General features: G+C 46.3%; 8 non-coding genes across 8 annotated transcripts; all 8 read left to right on the forward strand.

The window, feature by feature from the left end:
* The first annotated feature begins 435 nt into the window (after positions 1-435).
* Positions 436-626, forward strand: LOC130340954 (U2 spliceosomal RNA). The gene has a single exon (XR_008880977.1). It is a non-coding gene; the product is annotated as a U2 spliceosomal RNA (small nuclear RNA).
* A 2,103-nt stretch (positions 627-2,729) lies between these two features.
* LOC130340960 (U2 spliceosomal RNA) lies at positions 2,730-2,920 on the forward strand. The gene has a single exon (XR_008880982.1). It is a non-coding gene; the product is annotated as a U2 spliceosomal RNA (small nuclear RNA).
* A 2,087-nt stretch (positions 2,921-5,007) lies between these two features.
* Positions 5,008-5,198, forward strand: LOC130340961 (U2 spliceosomal RNA). The gene has a single exon (XR_008880983.1). It is a non-coding gene; the product is annotated as a U2 spliceosomal RNA (small nuclear RNA).
* A 2,075-nt stretch (positions 5,199-7,273) lies between these two features.
* LOC130340962 (U2 spliceosomal RNA) lies at positions 7,274-7,464 on the forward strand. Its single transcript, XR_008880984.1, has one exon. It is a non-coding gene; the product is annotated as a U2 spliceosomal RNA (small nuclear RNA).
* A 2,095-nt stretch (positions 7,465-9,559) lies between these two features.
* LOC130340963 (U2 spliceosomal RNA) lies at positions 9,560-9,750 on the forward strand. Its single transcript, XR_008880985.1, has one exon. It is a non-coding gene; the product is annotated as a U2 spliceosomal RNA (small nuclear RNA).
* Positions 9,751-11,840: 2,090 nt separating this feature from the next.
* On the forward strand, positions 11,841-12,031 carry LOC130340930 (U2 spliceosomal RNA). The gene has a single exon (XR_008880958.1). It is a non-coding gene; the product is annotated as a U2 spliceosomal RNA (small nuclear RNA).
* Positions 12,032-14,123: 2,092 nt separating this feature from the next.
* On the forward strand, positions 14,124-14,314 carry LOC130340964 (U2 spliceosomal RNA). Its single transcript, XR_008880986.1, has one exon. It is a non-coding gene; the product is annotated as a U2 spliceosomal RNA (small nuclear RNA).
* A 2,101-nt stretch (positions 14,315-16,415) lies between these two features.
* LOC130340965 (U2 spliceosomal RNA) lies at positions 16,416-16,606 on the forward strand. The gene has a single exon (XR_008880987.1). It is a non-coding gene; the product is annotated as a U2 spliceosomal RNA (small nuclear RNA).
* The last annotated feature ends 477 nt before the right edge of the window (positions 16,607-17,083 follow it).

Genomic DNA, 17,083 nt, shown 5'->3' on the forward strand with positions numbered 1-17,083 from the left:
GATTTAACCCACACAGGTAAGTCCAATGGGGTGCAGGCATGTCCTCTATGCTTACAGCTTCCCGTGGGTGTTGGTTTGATACCGTTTGGGGACAGCCAAGGAGGCATCTGCAGGCAACAAAGGTAGGTGTGTGCTTGTGTGTGTGTTTCCTATGCAGATCCTAAGCCCAGTGTCACATGCAAGTAGGAGGAGTAAGAAGGGTTCCTGGCAAATCCGGGTTATGGATTGCATTTAAAAAGGCCCCGTGGGAGTGCAATGGGCCCCTGTCTTGCTGCTTAGCAATAATGGTATGGGTTTAGGTTCTGCTGTGTGTACTGGTGGTTGACTGCCCCCCAGCCCAGAGTGTGCATGGAAAATTGTCTGGCAGCCTCCCTGACAGCAAGCAGTGATAGTGCCCATGAAGGGCACCTTGTTGGGCCCGCCCCTTTCACGGTTATCGCTTCTCGGCCTTTTGGCTAAGATCAAGTGTAGTATCTGTTCTTATCAGTTTAATATCTGATACGTCCCCTATCTGGGGACCATATATTAAATGGATTTTTGAGAACGGGGGCCGATTTTGAAGCTTGCTTCCGTCGCCCTATGCATTGACCCGATATGGCAGTATCTTCGGGTACAGTGCACCACCCCCTTACAGGGTTAAAAAGAAAGATTCCTACTTTCATTGCTACCTGCTTGCTGGCTAGCCAGCTAGCCAGCCCTGTGGGCCTTGCTGCTGCTGCAGCCAAAAAACAAAAGGTGGTGCTGCTGCTGCTTCTGCTGCTTCTGCTTCTGCTTGTGTCTGGCCGCTGTTGGAGCGTCCAGGCACAGGACTTCTGCTGCTGCTGACTAAATGGCCTCCTTAATTGGATCATTTGAGTAGCCAGCACACCTGTGCAGGTAGGGCATGACATGATAGGCAGCTGCCTTGATAGCGGGTGGGTGCTGAATGTTCCTAATTGACAAAATAAGATTAATGCTTATGAAGAAATATAAAATCTCATCCCTTCCCCAATATCGCGCCACACCCCTACCCCTTAATTCCCTGGTTGAACTTCATGGACATATGTCTTTTTTCGACCGTACTAACTATGTAACTATGTAACATAACATGGGGGGGGGGGGGGGGGGGGGTCTCCTGGCTGTTCACACAGGTGTGTCATTGCTGTACATTGACCATGCATTGCTTCTGTGGTATTGCAAAGGCAAAGACAAATGCTTCCAGCCATCCATTGCACTAATGGATTGGTCATCAGCTGGCTGTCTATGTCCCGCATCAATATAGACCAAAGTACAGAGGGTTAGGCTATGCTATTGTGCACCTACCTGATGCATCAGAAGGTGCGAGGCCCTTGCTAAATTCTGTGCACAGACTTTGAGATCTATACTTTAGACTGTATCTAAACCTGCTCCAACATGGACTGACATTCTGGCCTACTTTCAGCCGATGCGACTTGTCTGTCGCTGAACAGTCGCTTTTTATGTATTCAGCACCTATGTATAATGTTGTAAAAATGCTCTAGAAGCTAAAGTCGCAGAAATGTCACACATATTTGGCCTGCAACTTTCTGTGCGACAAATTCAGACAGGAAAAATCAGTATAAATCCTTAGAAAATTATCCCCCAGTGTCTCCATCTGCTGGCGGTATTGAATAAGCATTGCTGCACTGATGGGGTATGCATTAGACGAAAAAAAAGAAGAAAAAGAAGAATAATACGCCCAGAAAAGAGGCGAAAAGGAGAAAAACGTAAAAAAACGTGAAAAAAAAGTAAGAGGAAGAGAAGGGAAAAAAAGGTGGAAATGGGTTTAAAAGTGATTTCGGCGGAGAAATATATATATATATATATATATATATATATATATATATATATATATATACGCGCACACACACACATATATATAAACGTATTCTCCGTTGAGATATTGCAGCCGCTGCTGTGTCCAGGCCCAGGAGCCTTAGCACTGTGCTGTGATGTCACTCAATACCACTGACATCACTAGGTGTAAACAACATCTCTCCTTTGCTGTGTATGTGACTATGGAGCTGTTTGGTGATGTCGTCTATTACGGCCTTCATAGAAGCAACAGGAGATTGTTGCATCCATCTAGAACCCTCAGAACTACAGTGCTATGATGTCACTCACTTCCACAGGCCTTGCAGAGTGTAAACAACAACAACCCAGCTTTGTTGTGTATGTAACCATAGGGATTTGTGATGTCACCTAGAACCTTCACAGCAGCGACAGCTTTATGAGGAGCATCAGCACTGCTCTGCCTGAGCAGAACCATCACCGCCATAGGTTGTCAAATAACCCGGATTTAACCCACACAGGTAAGTCCAATGGGGTGCAGGCATGTCCTCTATGCTTACAGCTTCCCGTGGGTGTTGGTTTGATACCGTTTGGGGACAGCCAAGGAGGCATCTGCAGGCAACAAAGGTAGGTGTGTGCTTGTGTGTGTGTTTCCTATGCAGATCCTAAGCCCAGTGTCACATGCAAGTAGGAGGAGTAAGAAGGGTTCCTGGCAAATCCGGGTTATGGATTGCATTTAAAAAGGCCCCGTGGGAGTGCAATGGGCCCCTGTCTTGCTGCTTAGCAATAATGGTATGGGTTTAGGTTCTGCTGTGTGTACTGGTGGTTGACTGCCCCCCAGCCCAGAGTGTGCATGGAAAATTGTCTGGCAGCCTCCCTGACAGCAAGCAGTGATAGTGCCCATGAAGGGCACCTTGTTGGGCCCCGCCCCTTTCACGGTTATCGCTTCTCGGCCTTTTGGCTAAGATCAAGTGTAGTATCTGTTCTTATCAGTTTAATATCTGATACGTCCCCTATCTGGGGACCATATATTAAATGGATTTTTGAGAACGGGGGCCGATTTCGAAGCTTGCTTCCGTCGCCCTATGCATTGACCCGATATGGCAGTATCTTCGGGTACAGTGCACCACCCCCTTACAGGGTTAAAAAGAAAGATTCCTACTTTCATTGCTACCTGCTTGCTGGCTAGCCAGCTAGCCAGCCCTGTGGGCCTTGCTGCTGCAGCCAAAAAACAAAAGGTGGTGCTGCTGCTGCTGCTTCTGCTTCTGCTTCTGCTTGTGTCTGGCCGCTGTTGGAGCGTCCAGGCACAGGACTTCTGCTGCTGCTGACTAAATGGCCTCCTTAATTGGATCATTTGAGTAGCCAGCACACCTGTGCAGGTAGGGCATGACATGATAGGCAGCTGCCTTGATAGCGGGTGGGTGCTGAATGTTCCTAATTGACAAAATAAGATTAATGCTTATGAAGAAATATAAAATCTCATCCCTTCCCCAATATCGCGCCACACCCCTACCCCTTAATTCCCTGGTTGAACTTGATGGACATATGTCTTTTTTCGACCGTACTAACTATGTAACTATGTAACATAACATGGGGGGGGGGGGGGGGTCTCCTGGCTGTTCACACAGGTGTGTCATTGCTGTACATTGACCATGCATTGCTTCTGTGGTATTGCAAAGGCAAAGACAAATGCTTCCAGCCATCCATTGCACTAATGGATTGGTCATCAGCTGGCTGTCTATGTCCCGCATCAATATAGACCAAAGTACAGAGGGTTAGGCTATGCTATTGTGCACCTACCTGATGCATCAGAAGGTGCGAGGCCCTTGCTAAATTCTGTGCACAGACTTTGAGATCTATACTTTAGACTGTATCTAAACCTGCTCCAACATGGACTGACATTCTGGCCTACTTTCAGCCGATGCGACTTGTCTGTCGCTGAACAGTCGCTTTTTATGTATTCAGCACCTATGTATAATGTTGTAAAAATGCTCTAGAAGCTAAAGTCGCAGAAATGTCACACATATTTGGCCTGCAACTTTCTGTGCGACAAATTCAGACAGGAAAAATCAGTATAAATCCTTAGAAAATTATCCCCCAGTGTCTCCATCTGCTGGCGGTATTGAATAAGCATTGCTGCACTGATGGGGTATGCATTAGACGAAAAAAAAGAAGAAAAAGAAGAATAATACGCCCAGAAAAGAGGCGAAAAGGAGAAAAACGTAAAAAAACGTGAAAAAAAAGTAAGAGGAAGAGAAGGGAAAAAAAGGTGGAAATGGGTTTAAAAGTGATTTCGGCGGAGAAATATATATATATATATATATATATATATATATATATATATATACGCGCACACACACACATATATATAAACGTATTCTCCGTTGAGATATTGCAGCCGCTGCTGTGTCCAGCCCAGGAGCCTTAGCACTGTGCTGTGATGTCACTCAATACCACTGACATCACTAGGTGTAAACAACATCTCTCCTTTGCTGTGTATGTGACTATGGAGCTGTTTGGTGATGTCGTCTATTATGGCCTTCATAGAAGCAACAGGAGATTGTTGCATCCATCTAGAACCCTCAGAACTACAGTGCTATGATGTCACTCACTTCCACAGGCCTTGCAGAGTGTAAACAACAACAACCCAGCTTTGTTGTGTATGTAACCATAGGGATTTGTGATGTCACCTAGAACCTTCACAGCAGCGACAGCTTTATGAGGAGCATCAGCACTGCTCTGCCTGAGCAGAACCATCACCGCCATAGGTTGTCAAATAACCCGGATTTAACCCACACAGGTAAGTCCAATGGGGTGCAGGCATGTCCTCTATGCTTACAGCTTCCCGTGGGTGTTGGTTTGATACCGTTTGGGGACAGCCAAGGAGGCATCTGCAGGCAACAAAGGTAGGTGTGTGCTTGTGTGTGTGTTTCCTATGCAGATCCTAAGCCCAGTGTCACATGCAAGTAGGAGGAGTAAGAAGGGTTCCTGGCAAATCCGGGTTATGGATTGCATTTAAAAAGGCCCCGTGGGAGTGCAATGGGCCCCTGTCTTGCTGCTTAGCAATAATGGTATGGGTTTAGGTTCTGCTGTGTGTACTGGTGGTTGACTGCCCCCCAGCCCAGAGTGTGCATGGAAAATTGTCTGGCAGCCTCCCTGACAGCAAGCAGTGATAGTGCCCATGAAGGGCACCTTGTTGGGCCCGCCCCTTTCACGGTTATCGCTTCTCGGCCTTTTGGCTAAGATCAAGTGTAGTATCTGTTCTTATCAGTTTAATATCTGATACGTCCCCTATCTGGGGACCATATATTAAATGGATTTTTGAGAACGGGGGCCGATTTCGAAGCTTGCTTCCGTCGCCCTATGCATTGACCCGATATGGCAGTATCTTCGGGTACAGTGCACCACCCCCTTACAGGGTTAAAAAGAAAGATTCCTACTTTCATTGCTACCTGCTTGCTGGCTAGCCAGCTAGCCAGCCCTGTGGGCCTTGCTGCTGCTGCAGCCAAAAAACAAAAGGTGGTGCTGCTGCTGCTTCTGCTTCTGCTTGTGACTGGCCGCTGTTGGAGCGTCCAGGCACAGGACTTCTGCTGCTGCTGACTAAATGGCCTCCTTAATTGGATCATTTGAGTAGCCAGCACACCTGTGCAGGTAGGGCATGACATGATAGGCAGCTGCCTTGATAGCGGGTGGGTGCTGAATGTTCCTAATTGACAAAATAAGATTAATGCTTATGAAGAAATATAAAATCTCATCCCTTCCCCAATATCGCGCCACACCCCTACCCCTTAATTCCCTGGTTGAACTTGATGGACATATGTCTTTTTTCGACCGTACTAACTATGTAACTATGTAACATAACATGGGGGGGGGGGATTGGGTCTCCTGGCTGTTCACACAGGTGTGTCATTGCTGTACATTGACCATGCATTGCTTCTGTGGTATTGCAAAGGCAAAGACAAATGCTTCCAGCCATCCATTGCACTAATGGATTGGTCATCAGCTGGCTGTCTATGTCCCGCATCAATATAGACCAAAGTACAGAGGGTTAGGCTATGCTATTGTGCACCTACCTGATGCATCAGAAGGTGCGAGGCCCTTGCTAAATTCTGTGCACAGACTTTGAGATCTATACTTTAGACTGTATCTAAACCTGCTCCAACATGGACTGACACATTCTGGCCTACTTTCAGCCGATGCGACTTGTCTGTCGCTGAACAGTCGCTTTTTATGTATTCAGCACCTATGTATAATGTTGTAAAAATGCTCTAGAAGCTAAAGTCGCAGAAATGTCACACATATTTGGCCTGCAACTTTCTGTGCGACAAATTCAGACAGGAAAAATCAGTATAAATCCTTAGAAAATTATCCCCCAGTGTCTCCATCTGCTGGCGGTATTGAATAAGCATTGCTGCACTGATGGGGTATGCATTAGACGAAAAAAAAGAAGAAAAAGAAGAATAATACGCTCAGAAAAGAGGCGAAAAGGAGAAAAACGTAAAAAAACGTGAAAAAAAAGTAAGAGGAAGAGAAGGGAAAAAAAGGTGGAAATGGGTTTAAAAGTGATTTCGGCGGAGAAATATATATATATATATATATATATATATATATACGCGCACACACACACATATATATAAACGTATTCTCCGTTGAGATATTGCAGCCGCTGCTGTGTCCAGGCCCAGGAGCCTTAGCACTGTGCTGTGATGTCACTCAATACCACTGACATCACTAGGTGTAAACAACATCTCTCCTTTGCTGTGTATGTGACTATGGAGCTGTTTGGTGATGTCGTCTATTATGGCCTTCATAGAAGCAACAGGAGATTGTTGCATCCATCTAGAACCCTCAGAACTACAGTGCTATGATGTCACTCACTTCCACAGGCCTTGCAGAGTGTAAACAACAACAACCCAGCTTTGTTGTGTATGTAACCATAGGGATTTGTGATGTCACCTAGAACCTTCACAGCAGCGACAGCTTTATGAGGAGCATCAGCACTGCTCTGCCTGAGCAGAACCATCACCGCCATAGGTTGTCAAATAACCCGGATTTAACCCACACAGGTAAGTCCAATGGGGTGCAGGCATGTCCTCTATGCTTACAGCTTCCCGTGGGTGTTGGTTTGATACCGTTTGGGGACAGCCAAGGAGGCATCTGCAGGCAACAAAGGTAGGTGTGTGCTTGTGTGTGTGTTTCCTATGCAGATCCTAAGCCCAGTGTCACATGCAAGTAGGAGGAGTAAGAAGGGTTCCTGGCAAATCCGGGTTATGGATTGCATTTAAAAAGGCCCCGTGGGAGTGCAATGGGCCCCTGTCTTGCTGCTTAGCAATAATGGTATGGGTTTAGGTTCTGCTGTGTGTACTGGTGGTTGACTGCCCCCCAGCCCAGAGTGTGCATGGAAAATTGTCTGGCAGCCTCCCTGACAGCAAGCAGTGATAGTGCCCATGAAGGGCACCTTGTTGGGCCCGCCCCTTTCACGGTTATCGCTTCTCGGCCTTTTGGCTAAGATCAAGTGTAGTATCTGTTCTTATCAGTTTAATATCTGATACGTCCCCTATCTGGGGACCATATATTAAATGGATTTTTGAGAACGGGGGCCGATTTCGAAGCTTGCTTCCGTCGCCCTATGCATTGACCCGATATGGCAGTATCTTCGGGTACAGTGCACCACCCCCTTACAGGGTTAAAAAGAAAGATTCCTACTTTCATTGCTACCTGCTTGCTGGCTAGCCAGCTAGCCAGCCCTGTGGGCCTTGCTGCTGCTGCAGCCAAAAAACAAAAGGTGGTGCTGCTGCTGCTTCTGCTGCTTCTGCTTCTGCTTGTGTCTGGCCGCTGTTGGAGCGTCCAGGCACAGGACTTCTGCTGCTGCTGACTAAATGGCCTCCTTAATTGGATCATTTGAGTAGCCAGCACACCTGTGCAGGTAGGGCATGACATGATAGGCAGCTGCCTTGATAGCGGGTGGGTGCTGAATGTTCCTAATTGACAAAATAAGATTAATGCTTATGAAGAAATATAAAATCTCATCCCTTCCCCAATATCGCGCCACACCCCTACCCCTTAATTCCCTGGTTGAACTTGATGGACATATGTCTTTTTTCGACCGTACTAACTATGTAACTATGTAACATAACATGGGGGGGGGGGGGGGGTCTCCTGGCTGTTCACACAGGTGTGTCATTGCTGTACATTGACCATGCATTGCTTCTGTGGTATTGCAAAGGCAAAGACAAATGCTTCCAGCCATCCATTGCACTAATGGATTGGTCATCAGCTGGCTGTCTATGTCCCGCATCAATATAGACCAAAGTACAGAGGGTTAGGCTATGCTATTGTGCACCTACCTGATGCATCAGAAGGTGCGAGGCCCTTGCTAAATTCTGTGCACAGACTTTGAGATCTATACTTTAGACTGTATCTAAACCTGCTCCAACATGGACTGACATTCTGGCCTACTTTCAGCCGATGCGACTTGTCTGTCGCTGAACAGTCGCTTTTTATGTATTCAGCACCTATGTATAATGTTGTAAAAATGCTCTAGAAGCTAAAGTCGCAGAAATGTCACACATATTTGGCCTGCAACTTTCTGTGCGACAAATTCAGACAGGAAAAATCAGTATAAATCCTTAGAAAATTATCCCCCAGTGTCTCCATCTGCTGGCGGTATTGAATAAGCATTGCTGCACTGATGGGGTATGCATTAGACGAAAAAAAAGAAGAAAAAGAAGAATAATACGCCCAGAAAAGAGGCGAAAAGGAGAAAAACGTAAAAAAACGTGAAAAAAAAGTAAGAGGAAGAGAAGGGAAAAAAAGGTGGAAATGGGTTTAAAAGTGATTTCGGCGGAGATATATATATATATATATATATATATATATATATATATATATATATATACGCGCACACACACACATATATATAAACGTATTCTCCGTTGAGATATTGCAGCCGCTGCTGTGTCCAGGCCCAGGAGCCTTAGCACTGTGCTGTGATGTCACTCAATACCACTGACATCACTAGGTGTAAACAACATCTCTCCTTTGCTGTGTATGTGACTATGGAGCTGTTTGGTGATGTCGTCTATTACGGCCTTCATAGAAGCAACAGGAGATTGTTGCATCCATCTAGAACCCTCAGAACTACAGTGCTATGATGTCACTCACTTCCACAGGCCTTGCAGAGTGTAAACAACAACAACCCAGCTTTGTTGTGTATGTAACCATAGGGATTTGTGATGTCACCTAGAACCTTCACAGCAGCGACAGCTTTATGAGGAGCATCAGCACTGCTCTGCCTGAGCAGAACCATCACCGCCATAGGTTGTCAAATAACCCGGATTTAACCCACACAGGTAAGTCCAATGGGGTGCAGGCATGTCCTCTATGCTTACAGCTTCCCGTGGGTGTTGGTTTGATACCGTTTGGGGACAGCCAAGGAGGCATCTGCAGGCAACAAAGGTAGGTGTGTGCTTGTGTGTGTGTTTCCTATGCAGATCCTAAGCCCAGTGTCACATGCAAGTAGGAGGAGTAAGAAGGGTTCCTGGCAAATCCGGGTTATGGATTGCATTTAAAAAGGCCCCGTGGGAGTGCAATGGGCCCCTGTCTTGCTGCTTAGCAATAATGGTATGGGTTTAGGTTCTGCTGTGTGTACTGGTGGTTGACTGCCCCCCAGCCCAGAGTGTGCATGGAAAATTGTCTGGCAGCCTCCCTGACAGCAAGCAGTGATAGTGCCCATGAAGGGCACCTTGTTGGGCCCGCCCCTTTCACGGTTATCGCTTCTCGGCCTTTTGGCTAAGATCAAGTGTAGTATCTGTTCTTATCAGTTTAATATCTGATACGTCCCCTATCTGGGGACCATATATTAAATGGATTTTTGAGAACGGGGGCCGATTTCGAAGCTTGCTTCCGTCGCCCTATGCATTGACCCGATATGGCAGTATCTTCGGGTACAGTGCACCACCCCCTTACAGGGTTAAAAAGAAAGATTCCTACTTTCATTGCTACCTGCTTGCTGGCTAGCCAGCTAGCCAGCCCTGTGGGCCTTGCTGCTGCTGCAGCCAAAAAACAAAAGGTGGTGCTGCTGCTGCTTCTGCTGCTTCTGCTTCTGCTTGTGTCTGGCCGCTGTTGGAGCGTCCAGGCACAGGACTTCTGCTGCTGCTGACTAAATGGCCTCCTTAATTGGATCATTTGAGTAGCCAGCACACCTGTGCAGGTAGGGCATGACATGATAGGCAGCTGCCTTGATAGCGGGTGGGTGCTGAATGTTCCTAATTGACAAAATAAGATTAATGCTTATGAAGAAATATAAAATCTCATCCCTTCCCCAATATCGCGCCACACCCCTACCCCTTAATTCCCTGGTTGAACTTGATGGACATATGTCTTTTTTCGACCGTACTAACTATGTAACTATGTAACATAACATGGGGGGGGGGGGGGGGGTCTCCTGGCTGTTCACACAGGTGTGTCATTGCTGTACATTGACCATGCATTGCTTCTGTGGTATTGCAAAGGCAAAGACAAATGCTTCCAGCCATCCATTGCACTAATGGATTGGTCATCAGCTGGCTGTCTATGTCCCGCATCAATATAGACCAAAGTACAGAGGGTTAGGCTATGCTATTGTGCACCTACCTGATGCATCAGAAGGTGCGAGGCCCTTGCTAAATTCTGTGCACAGACTTTGAGATCTATACTTTAGACTGTATCTAAACCTGCTCCAACATGGACTGACATTCTGGCCTACTTTCAGCCGATGCGACTTGTCTGTCGCTGAACAGTCGCTTTTTATGTATTCAGCACCTATGTATAATGTTGTAAAAATGCTCTAGAAGCTAAAGTCGCAGAAATGTCACACATATTTGGCCTGCAACTTTCTGTGCGACAAATTCAGACAGGAAAAATCAGTATAAATCCTTAGAAAATTATCCCCCAGTGTCTCCATCTGCTGGCGGTATTGAATAAGCATTGCTGCACTGATGGGGTATGCATTAGACGAAAAAAAAGAAGAAAAAGAAGAATAATACGCCCAGAAAAGAGGCGAAAAGGAGAAAAACGTAAAAAAACGTGAAAAAAAAGTAAGAGGAAGAGAAGGGAAAAAAAGGTGGAAATGGGTTTAAAAGTGATTTCGGCGGAGAAATATATATATATATATATATATATATATATATATATATATACGCGCACACACACACATATATATAAACGTATTCTCCGTTGAGATATTGCAGCCGCTGCTGTGTCCAGGCCCAGGAGCCTTAGCACTGTGCTGTGATGTCACTCAATACCACTGACATCACTAGGTGTAAACAACATCTCTCCTTTGCTGTGTATGTGACTATGGAGCTGTTTGGTGATGTCGTCTATTACGGCCTTCATAGAAGCAACAGGAGATTGTTGCATCCATCTAGAACCCTCAGAACTACAGTGCTATGATGTCACTCACTTCCACAGGCCTTGCAGAGTGTAAACAACAACAACCCAGCTTTGTTGTGTATGTAACCATAGGGATTTGTGATGTCACCTAGAACCTTCACAGCAGCGACAGCTTTATGAGGAGCATCAGCACTGCTCTGCCTGAGCAGAACCATCACCGCCATAGGTTGTCAAATAACCCGGATTTAACCCACACAGGTAAGTCCAATGGGGTGCAGGCATGTCCTCTATGCTTACAGCTTCCCGTGGGTGTTGGTTTGATACCGTTTGGGGACAGCCAAGGAGGCATCTGCAGGCAACAAAGGTAGGTGTGTGCTTGTGTGTGTGTTTCCTATGCAGATCCTAAGCCCAGTGTCACATGCAAGTAGGAGGAGTAAGAAGGGTTCCTGGCAAATCCGGGTTATGGATTGCATTTAAAAAGGCCCCGTGGGAGTGCAATGGGCCCCTGTCTTGCTGCTTAGCAATAATGGTATGGGTTTAGGTTCTGCTGTGTGTACTGGTGGTTGACTGCCCCCCAGCCCAGAGTGTGCATGGAAAATTGTCTGGCAGCCTCCCTGACAGCAAGCAGTGATAGTGCCCATGAAGGGCACCTTGTTGGGCCCGCCCCTTTCACGGTTATCGCTTCTCGGCCTTTTGGCTAAGATCAAGTGTAGTATCTGTTCTTATCAGTTTAATATCTGATACGTCCCCTATCTGGGGACCATATATTAAATGGATTTTTGAGAACGGGGGCCGATTTCGAAGCTTGCTTCCGTCGCCCTATGCATTGACTCGATATGGCAGTATCTTCGGGTACAGTGCACCACCCCCTTACAGGGTTAAAAAGAAAGATTCCTACTTTCATTGCTACCTGCTTGCTGGCTAGCCAGCTAGCCAGCCCTGTGGGCCTTGCTGCTGCTGCAGCCAAAAAACAAAAGGTGGTGCTGCTGCTGCTTCTGCTGCTTCTGCTTCTGCTTGTGTCTGGCCGCTGTTGGAGCGTCCAGGCACAGGACTTCTGCTGCTGCTGACTAAATGGCCTCCTTAATTGGATCATTTGAGTAGCCAGCACACCTGTGCAGGTAGGGCATGACATGATAGGCAGCTGCCTTGATAGCGGGTGGGTGCTGAATGTTCCTAATTGACAAAATAAGATTAATGCTTATGAAGAAATATAAAATCTCATCCCTTCCCCAATATCGCGCCACACCCCTACCCCTTAATTCCCTGGTTGAACTTGATGGACATATGTCTTTTTTCGACCGTACTAACTATGTAACTATGTAACATAACATGGGGGGGGGGGGGGGGGTCTCCTGGCTGTTCACACAGGTGTGTCATTGCTGTACATTGACCATGCATTGCTTCTGTGGTATTGCAAAGGCAAAGACAAATGCTTCCATCCATCCATTGCACTAATGGATTGGTCATCAGCTGGCTGTCTATGTCCCGCATCAATATAGACCAAAGTACAGAGGGTTAGGCTATGCTATTGTGCACCTACCTGATGCATCAGAAGGTGCGAGGCCCTTGCTAAATTCTGTGCACAGACTTTGAGATCTATACTTTAGACTGTATCTAAACCTGCTCCAACATGGACTGACATTCTGGCCTACTTTCAGCCGATGCGACTTGTCTGTCGCTGAACAGTCGCTTTTTATGTATTCAGCACCTATGTATAATGTTGTAAAAATGCTCTAGAAGCTAAAGTCGCAGAAATGTCACACATATTTGGCCTGCAACTTTCTGTGCGACAAATTCAGACAGGAAAAATCAGTTTAAATCCTTAGAAAATTATCCCCCAGTGTCTCCATCTGCTGGCGGTATTGAATAAGCATTGCTGCACTGATGGGGTATGCATTAGACGAAAAAAAAGAAGAAAAAGAAGAATAATACGCCCAGAAAAGAGGCGAAAAGGAGAAAAACGTAAAAAAACGTGAAAAAAAAGTAAGAGGAAGAGAAGGGAAAAAAAGGTGGAAATGGGTTTAAAAGTGATTTCGGCGGAGAAATATATATATATATATATATATATATATATATATATATATATACGCGCACACACACACATATATATAAACGTATTCTCCGTTGAGATATTGCAGCCGCTGCTGTGTCCAGGCCCAGGAGCCTTAGCACTGTGCTGTGATGTCACTCAATACCACTGACATCACTAGGTGTAAACAACATCTCTCCTTTGCTGTGTATGTGACTATGGAGCTGTTTGGTGATGTCGTCTATTATGGCCTTCATAGAAGCAACAGGAGATTGTTGCATCCATCTAGAACCCTCAGAACTACAGTGCTATGATGTCACTCACTTCCACAGGCCTTGCAGAGTGTAAACAACAACAACCCAGCTTTGTTGTGTATGTAACCATAGGGATTTGTGATGTCACCTAGAACCTTCACAGCAGCGACAGCTTTATGAGGAGCATCAGCACTGCTCTGCCTGAGCAGAACCATCACCGCCATAGGTTGTCAAATAACCCGGATTTAACCCACACAGGTAAGTCCAATGGGGTGCAGGCATGTCCTCTATGCTTACAGCTTCCCGTGGGTGTTGGTTTGATACCGTTTGGGGACAGCCAAGGAGGCATCTGCAGGCAACAAAGGTAGGTGTGTGCTTGTGTGTGTGTTTCCTATGCAGATCCTAAGCCCAGTGTCACATGCAAGTAGGAGGAGTAAGAAGGGTTCCTGGCAAATCCGGGTTATGGATTGCATTTAAAAAGGCCCCGTGGGAGTGCAATGGGCCCCTGTCTTGCTGCTTAGCAATAATGGTATGGGTTTAGGTTCTGCTGTGTGTACTGGTGGTTGACTGCCCCCCAGCCCAGAGTGTGCATGGAAAATTGTCTGGCAGCCTCCCTGACAGCAAGCAGTGATAGTGCCCATGAAGGGCACCTTGTTGGGCCCGCCCCTTTCACGGTTATCGCTTCTCGGCCTTTTGGCTAAGATCAAGTGTAGTATCTGTTCTTATCAGTTTAATATCTGATACGTCCCCTATCTGGGGACCATATATTAAATGGATTTTTGAGAACGGGGGCCGATTTCGAAGCTTGCTTCCGTCGCCCTATGCATTGACCCGATATGGCAGTATCTTCGGGTACAGTGCACCACCCCCTTACAGGGTTAAAAAGAAAGATTCCTACTTTCATTGCTACCTGCTTGCTGGCTAGCCAGCTAGCCAGCCCTGTGGGCCTTGCTGCTGCTGCAGCCAAAAAACAAAAGGTGGTGCTGCTGCTGCTTCTGCTGCTTCTGCTTCTGCTTGTGTCTGGCCGCTGTTGGAGCGTCCAGGCACAGGACTTCTGCTGCTGCTGACTAAATGGCCTCCTTAATTGGATCATTTGAGTAGCCAGCACACCTGTGCAGGTAGGGCATGACATGATAGGCAGCTGCCTTGATAGCGGGTGGGTGCTGAATGTTCCTAATTGACAAAATAAGATTAATGCTTATGAAGAAATATAAAATCTCATCCCTTCCCCAATATCGCGCCACACCCCTACCCCTTAATTCCCTGGTTGAACTTGATGGACATATGTCTTTTTTCGACCGTACTAACTATGTAACTATGTAACATAACATGGGGGGGGGGGGGGTCTCCTGGCTGTTCACACAGGTGTGTCATTGCTGTACATTGACCATGCATTGCTTCTGTGGTATTGCAAAGGCAAAGACAAATGCTTCCAGCCATCCATTGCACTAATGGATTGGTCATCAGCTGGCTGTCTATGTCCCGCATCAATATAGACCAAAGTACAGAGGGTTAGGCTATGCTATTGTGCACCTACCTGATGCATCAGAAGGTGCGAGGCCCTTGCTAAATTCTGTGCACAGACTTTGAGATCTATACTTTAGACTGTATCTAAACCTGCTCCAACATGGACTGACATTCTGGCCTACTTTCAGCCGATGCGACTTGTCTGTCGCTGAACAGTCGCTTTTTATGTATTCAGCACCTATGTATAATGTTGTAAAAATGCTCTAGAAGCTAAAGTCGCAGAAATGTCACACATATTTGGCCTGCAACTTTCTGTGCGACAAATTCAGACAGGAAAAATCAGTTTAAATCCTTAGAAAATTATCCCCCAGTGTCTCCATCTGCTGGCGGTATTGAATAAGCATTGCTGCACTGATGGGGTATGCATTAGACGAAAAAAAAGAAGAAAAAGAAGAATAATACGCCCAGAAAAGAGGCGAAAAGGAGAAAAACGTAAAAAAACGTGAAAAAAAAGTAAGAGGAAGAGAAGGGAAAAAAAGGTGGAAATGGGTTTAAAAGTGATTTCGGCGGAGAAATATATATATATATATATATATATATATATATATATATATATATATATATATATACGCGCACACACACACATATATATAAACGTATTCTCCGTTGAGATATTGCAGCCGCTGCTGTGTACAGGCCCAGGAGCCTTAGCACTGTGCTGTGATGTCACTCAATACCACTGACATCACTAGGTGTAAACAACATCTCTCCTTTGCTGTGTATGTGACTATGGAGCTGTTTGGTGATGTCGTCTATTATGGCCTTCATAGAAGCAACAGGAGATTGTTGCATCCATCTAGAACCCTCAGAACTACAGTGCTATGATGTCACTCACTTCCACAGGCCTTGCAGAGTGTAAACAACAACAACCCAGCTTTGTTGTGTATGTAACCATAGGGATTTGTGATGTCACCTAGAACCTTCACAGCAGCGACAGCTTTATGAGGAGCATCAGCACTGCTCTGCCTGAGCAGAACCATCACCGCCATAGGTTGTCAAATAACCCGGATTTAACCCACACAGGTAAGTCCAATGGGGTGCAGGCATGTCCTCTATGCTTACAGCTTCCCGTGGGTGTTGGTTTGATACCGTTTGGGGACAGCCAAGGAGGCATCTGCAGGCAACAAAGGTAGGTGTGTGCTTGTGTGTGTGTTTCCTATGCAGATCCTAAGCCCAGTGTCACATGCAAGTAGGAGGAGTAAGAAGGGTTCCTGGCAAATCCGGGTTATGGATTGCATTTAAAAAGGCCCCGTGGGAGTGCAATGGGCCCCTGTCTTGCTGCTTAGCAATAATGGTATGGGTTTAGGTTCTGCTGTGTGTACTGGTGGTTGACTGCCCCCCAGCCCAGAGTGTGCATGGAAAATTGTCTGGCAGCCTCCCTGACAGCAAGCAGTGATAGTGCCCATGAAGGGCACCTTGTTGGGCCCGCCCCTTTCACGGTTATCGCTTCTCGGCCTTTTGGCTAAGATCAAGTGTAGTATCTGTTCTTATCAGTTTAATATCTGATACGTCCCCTATCTGGGGACCATATATTAAATGGATTTTTGAGAACGGGGGCCGATTTCGAAGCTTGCTTCCGTCGCCCTATGCATTGACCCGATATGGCAGTATCTTCGGGTACAGTGCACCACCCCCTTACAGGGTTAAAAAGAAAGATTCCTACTTTCATTGCTACCTGCTTGCTGGCTAGCCAGCTAGCCAGCCCTGTGGGCCTTGCTGCTGCTACAGCCAAAAAACAAAAGGTGGTGCTGCTGCTGCTTCTGCTGCTTCTGCTTCTGCTTGTGTCTGGCCGCTGTTGGAGCGTCCAGGCACAGGACTTCTGCTGCTGCTGACTAAATGGCCTCCTTAATTGGATCATTTGAGTAGCCAGCACACCTGTGCAGGTAGGGCATGACATGATAGGCAGCTGCCTTGATAGCGGGTGGGTGCTGAATGTTCCTAATTGACAAAATAAGATTAATGCTTATGAAGAAATATAAAATCTCATCCCTTCCCCAATATCGCGCCACACCCCTACCCCTTAATTCCCTGGTTGAACTTGATGGACATATGTCTTTTTTCGACCGTACTAACTATGTAACTATGTAACATAACATGGGGGGGGGGGGTC

This window comes from Hyla sarda, unplaced genomic scaffold, assembly GCF_029499605.1.
Source record: "Hyla sarda isolate aHylSar1 unplaced genomic scaffold, aHylSar1.hap1 scaffold_605, whole genome shotgun sequence".
NCBI classification, from domain to species: Eukaryota; Metazoa; Chordata; class Amphibia; order Anura; family Hylidae; genus Hyla; species Hyla sarda.